The sequence below is a fragment of the Rutidosis leptorrhynchoides genome, chromosome 9 (genome assembly GCF_046630445.1).
Source record: "Rutidosis leptorrhynchoides isolate AG116_Rl617_1_P2 chromosome 9, CSIRO_AGI_Rlap_v1, whole genome shotgun sequence".
Taxonomy (NCBI): Eukaryota; Viridiplantae; Streptophyta; class Magnoliopsida; order Asterales; family Asteraceae; genus Rutidosis; species Rutidosis leptorrhynchoides.
Genome location: NC_092341.1, coordinates 77,454,444 through 77,460,969, shown reverse-complemented (window position 1 = coordinate 77,460,969; position 6,526 = coordinate 77,454,444). Strand labels below are relative to the sequence as shown.

At 33.0% G+C, this 6,526-nt stretch overlaps 1 non-coding gene across 1 annotated transcript; it reads right to left on the bottom strand.

Moving 5' to 3' along the window:
- Positions 1-5,279: 5,279 nt before the first annotated feature.
- LOC139869539 (small nucleolar RNA R71) lies at positions 5,280-5,386 on the bottom strand. The gene has a single exon (XR_011766147.1). It is a non-coding gene; the product is annotated as a small nucleolar RNA R71 (small nucleolar RNA).
- Between the last annotated feature and the right edge of the window lie 1,140 nt (positions 5,387-6,526).

Here is a 6,526-nt window from a genome sequence, read left to right as displayed (position 1 = left end):
TAATTTATAAGACAGATAAAGTAAATGCGATAAAATTCATAATTCAGATAAGGTTAAAGTAAGTGCATACTATGATTTCACCAGTTATTCTGCCGAGATTATGGAATGCTGGCTCATGAATAGACAGAGGCCTTGTATTCATTACACTGGTCCTAAACGCCCCTGTCGTAAGACATGTCACTGGGTAATGTAATAGGCTTAAAGATTCTGAATAGACAGCAACGTCCCTTACCCCCAACGCCCGTGTAGTCTGACTACAGGCATACACGTTCAGACTGATCATCCAATTGAGCAACTCGGTTGGGTGACGTATTAACATTCCACAAAGGTCTAAACTTTCTTAAGCATAATAGAATACATGGTTTACCATATCCGAGAGACGTGATGTGTTTCAATGCTTTTGTTAATGATTGGTTTTAAAAGATAGTTAGGCCCTTAAAAAGAGTTCAACCATAAAGAACACCATGGCCAAGTCAGGTTGACTTCCATGAACACGTTCGGTTATCCTAACGGTCCAATACTTTATGTGTTTAAACAAACAGTTCCTTAATTAACTAAGAATCCCTTAAGCGAAGTGCAATTCTTGAGACCGCGTTATGGTGCAGTGTACTAATCAACACTGACCGGGTTCCATGGCCTTACTTAGCAGAGGTACAGCTTACAACAACCATTGTGCTTCAGCATGCACGTACGAAGTTTATATGCTTGGTGACTACACTAGCATGGTCTGGGACCGACAATGTACTAAGGGTCTAGTCAGATGTTTCACTACGAAAGAATCCTAAGTCGAAATCCAAAGCTTGATAGACTTACTACAACTGGTGTGCCTCAGTCGATCTTACGTTGTATCCGATAGACTTCTCTTACCAAGGGGTGACATAGATAGTCTGAATCGGGGTTCGCGACTTCCCAATAACAGAGCCAATAACTACGTTCTAATAGTTGGAAAAGCGATTGAGTATAAAGCATAATCGGAAAGTATTTTAACAACATATACAAACCATAACATTATTTCGGCATTATAACTGCTTACATCATAGCATACACTAAAGATAACTACTCGCTAATCATGGCAACAACATCACAGAACATAATGATAGAAGACATTATTTAAAGATAAAGGATAGAAGTACCAGTAGATTAAACGAGTTCCGAATACAAAAGTGACAACTTTAAACTCCAGACCGCTCCTAATACAATTGATAATGCTAAAAACGAACATATATTTCATAGCATTATTCCTCAAGAAAGACAAGCTTTTAGTTGAAATTGTTCTATTTACAAGTGATATTCGTTTAAATAATAAAAAGTGAAGACAAAAGACAGATTCGACGAATTGAAGACGCAAACGACCAAAAAGCTCAAAAGTACAAAAGACAATCAAAAAGGTTCCAATTATTGATAAGAAACGTCTCGAAATTACAAGAGTACAAGATTCAAAACGCAAAGTACAAAATATAAAATTGTACGCAAGGACGTTCGAAAATCCGGAACCGGGACCAGAGTCAACTCTTAACGCTCGACGCAACGGACTAAAAATTACAAGTTAACTATGTATATAAATATAATATAATATATAATTAATTATATTAATTATATATATATATTATATATATAATAAAAACCGTCGGCAGAGAAAGACTCCAAGATGTGAGCTGGAATTTCAAACTCCGCGACTCGCGGAGTTTGAAGGCAAAATTCACCGCGAGTCTCGGAGCCCCAAAAATCAAAAATCCCTATAAAGCAAACCGAATTCTGATCAAAATTTCATATTCTATTTCTCTCTTCTCTCATATATACGATATATATATATATATATAATTTATATTTTAATTTTAATTTTAATTATAATTCTAATAATAAGGGTATGTTAGCGAATATTGTAAGGGTGTAAGTCGAAATTCTGTCCGTGTAACGCTACGCTATTTTTAATCATTGTAAGTTATGTTCAACCTTTTTACATTAATGTCTCGTAGCTAAGTTATTATTATGCTTATTTAAAACGAAGTAATCATGATGTTGGGCTAATTACTAAAATTGGGTAATTGAGCTTTGTACCATAATTGGGGTTTGGACAAAAGAACGACACTTGTGGAAATTAGACTATGGGCTATTAATGGGCTTTATATTTGTTTAACAAAATGAAAGTTTGTTAATGTTAATATAAAGCTTTACAATTGGGCGTCCCTATAAATTACCATATACACTCGATCGGACATGATGGGCGGGGTATTTATATGTACGAATAATCGTTCATTTAACCGGACACGGGAATGGATTAATAGCCACTAGAATAATTAAAACAGGGGTGAAATTACATTCAAGGGTAATTGGTGTAATTGTTAACAAAGTAGTAAAACCTTGGTTTACACGCAGTCGATAACCTGGTGTATTCATTAAACAAAGTATTAAAACCTTGTTACAATTCGAATCCCCAATTAGTTGGAATATTTAACTTCGGGTATAATAATAATTTGACGAGGACACTCGCACTTTATATTTATGACTGATGGACTGTTATGGACAAAAACCAGACGGACAGATTAAATAATCCAGGACAAAGGACAATTAACCCATGGGCATAAAACTAAAATCAACACGTCAAACATCATGATTACGGAAGTTTAAGTAAGCATAATTCTTTTATTTCATATTTAATTTCCTTTATTTTATATTTAATTGCACTTCTAATTATCGCACTTTTATTTATTGTTATTTTATTTTATCGCACTTTTAATTATCGTACTTTTTAATTATCGCAAGTTTATTTTATCGCACTTTTATTATTCGCAATTTCATTATCGTTATTTACTTTACGCTTTAATTTAAGTCTTGTATTTATTTTATATTTTACATTAGGTTTTAACTGCGACTAAAGTTTTAAAATCGACAAACCGGTCATTAAACGGTAAAAACCCCCCTTTATAATAATAATATTACTTATATATATATTTGTATTTTTATAAAAGTAAACTAATATAGCGTTGAGCTTTGTTTAAAGATTTCCCTGTGGAACGAACCGGACTTACTAAAAACTACACTACTGTACGATTAGGTACACTGCCTATAAGTGTTGTAGCAAGGTTTAAGTATATCCATTCTATAAATAAATAAATATCTTATGTAAAATTGTATCGTATTTAATAGTTTTTCCTAGTAAAATATAAAGCTATTTTATATAAACCTCGCATAACATCAAGTATTTTTTGGCGCCGCTGCCGGGGAACTCTCTTAAACGCCGGAAGCGCAACGCTAATATAAAAAAAAAAGATTTTTAGTTAACTTTTATTAAAAATTCGTTTTTGTAAAAATACGTTTTAATTATTCGAAAATATAAAAAGAAAAACAAAAATATAATTATTTTTAAGATTTTGTTAAATATTTAAGTTTTATAAGTTTCTTTATTTTTATTTTAGTTTATAAAAATATAAGTTTTATTTTAATATCTTTTATTTATTTAAAATCAGAAAACAGAAAATAAAAAAAAAATAAAGAAAAAACGCGTCGAATTTAAAGCTGTCAGCTGAAATTTGAAACCCCGCGAGTCGCGGGGTTTGAAGCATTATATACCGCAAGTCGCGGAGATTCTCTGACACGCGAACAAAAACCCTAATCCTGCATTAATTACGATTATTAATTATTTATTATTATTATTTAACCCTAATTATTATTATTATTATTATTAGTTTTATTTTTACTTTTACTTTTTATTTAATTTATGTATTTAGTATTAATTAGTTTTATTAAATTGTAAAATTAGTAGTTTTATTAAATAAAATAATATAAAAATAATATTTTTATAAAAATTGTACTTTTTACAACTTTTTATATATTTTTATATTTTGTCCCTTTTTAATCATTGTAGCGTAATATTTGTATTTTTTAGCTCATATTTAATTTTAAACTTAGTTTTTGCTATAGTTATTTTTACTCCTAGATTTTTAGGCTTTGCCGTAGAATTCCTTAAGTGCTTTTTCTTTAGACTAAGATTTAGGTACTTTAGAATTTTGCGACGCCTTTTTAAGTTTTAGTTTCTTTTTAAGTTATTTCCATTTGGGATTTAGTTTTTCCTATAAGCTTTAATATTTTTAGACCTTTTACTATGTATCAATTATCATTCCAATTAGTAATTTCAATTTGCGATTATAATTTTAAGTTAGTTGTAGTAATAAGGTTAGGTTAGTCAAGTATTTTTAAGTTTTTATAAGTTTCTTTTATTTTTCCGTCACCTTTTATTTTTCAACCATTTTTTCTTTTTCGACCTTTTTCGACGAACTCTTTTTCTTTCTTATTTCTCGCTATTCTAGTTTTAGGACATAGATTTTTATTCTACTTCTTATCTAAATTTCTTAAAATTACGAAAATTTATTTTGAGTGGTTAAATTGATAGACATCAAAATTTTCTGGTTCGTAGTAATAGTTGGATTTGTACGTGGACCGGGTTATTGGAGCCAAACAGTACTCAATTATATTGAGACCAAACGAATCCTGCCCCTCTGCTGCATCTTTTGGCTATTCGAAACGTGGGCAAAATCAGAAAAGTCTATTGATTGGATAACTTATTATAATTTTTCTTTCCTTTTAAAAACTAATAGGATATTCAGTGAATGCACCGAGCAAGACGTTCACCACCTTTTGTACGTTCACCACCTGTAACTAGATCAAGACATTTAGCAAATATTGTCGCCGTTGATTTTTCTTTAGAATCTTCATCTAGTCGAACAAGAACTCCAACTCAAATTTCCAATAATCCATCTTTTGAACCCGACTTCACAATTAAGAACCCGGAGCATATTCAAGGACAATTCCAAGATCTTGAACCACTAATTATTCCTCCTGAGCCACAAACCATTAAATCAGAATCCTCTAGTGATTCGTATTCAACAAATTCAATTATGGAAGTAACGGAACCTCTAAGTATGGAAGATCGAATGAGAGCCACACGCACGGGCCAAGGTCACGCCATTATTAAGCCAGAAGTTAATGCGCCAGATTATGAAATCAAAGGACAAATTCTACACATGGTAACTAACCAATGCCAATTCAGTGGTGCACCGAATGAAGATCCTAACGAACACCTTCGTACGTTTAAAAGAATTTGTACACTATTCAAAATCCGAGAAGTGGAAGATGAGCAGATCTATCTCATGTTGTTTCCTTGGACTTTAAAAGGAGAAGCCAAAGATTGGTTAGAATCGTTACCTGAAGGGGCGATTGACACATGGGATGTCTTAGTTGAAAAATTTCTTCAAAGATTCTTTCCGGCATCTAAAGCCGTGAGACTTCAAGGAGAAATTGTTACGTTCACACAAAAGCCAAATGAAACATTATATGAGGCGTGGACAAGATTCGGAAGGATGTTGAGAGGATGTCCTCAACACGGTTTAGACACTTATCAAATAGTACAAATATTCTACCAAGGTGTCAACGTTGCTACACGAAAAGACATCGACATAACAGCTGGTGGTTCCATTCTGAAGAAAACCGCAACTGAAGCTTACAAAATTATTGATAACACAGCCTCCCACTCGCATGAGTGGCACCAAGAAAAAGATATTTTTCGTTCATCTAAAGTGGCTAGAGCCGATTCTAGCCATGACTTTGATTCCGTTTCAGCAAAAATAGATGCTTTCGAAAGACGAATGGAAAAGATGAATAAAGATATTCACGCAATACGAATCAGTTGTGAACTATGCGGTGGACCACACTTATTGAAAGATTGTCACATTGAACCAACATTGGAACAACGAGAGAATGTTTCCTATATGAACCAAAGTCCTGGAAATAATTATCAAAATAATTATCAACCGCCAAAGCTAAACTTCAATCGAAATCAAAACATTCTTTACAATCCAAAAGGACCCGAAAATAACTGGTATAACCAACAAGGTCCGAATAACCAACCAACTCAAAACAACACTTTCAATCAACAGAGACCTGGCTTATATAAACCACAACAACAAACCGAAGAGAAAAAGTCAAATATGGAAGACGTGGTATTCAAGCTAGTTGAATCTCAAACATAATTTATTGAAACTCAAACCCAAACGAATGAGAGATTTGATCAGTCATTAAGAACTCAACAAGCTTCCATTTTGAATCTAGAAAAACACGTAGGTACTCTTGCTAGCATGATGAGTGAGAGGGAACAAGGAAAGCTACCGAGTAATACTGAAGTAAATCCTCGAAATGAGAATGTTAATATGGTTTCAAAGAATTCTGAAAAACCAGCACCAGAAGATGGGAAGGTTTTAGATGAGAGTAACAATGAAGAAGTTACACCACCACCACCCGAGTATGTAAAGCCAGTGGTGGCACCATACAAACCACCCATCCCGTTTCCAAGAAAAGGAGTTGAGTATGAGCAAGTAATAAGTAATAAAGATTGTGATACTTCTGGAAAGAAGAAGAAGAAAAAGAATAAGAAAGTACAAGAAACAAAAGCCGTAGAAGTAAACCCGGTGAAGACAGTTCCACCAAAACCTCCACCTAGGGTAGGTGATCCGGGTGAATTTATTGTTCCCTG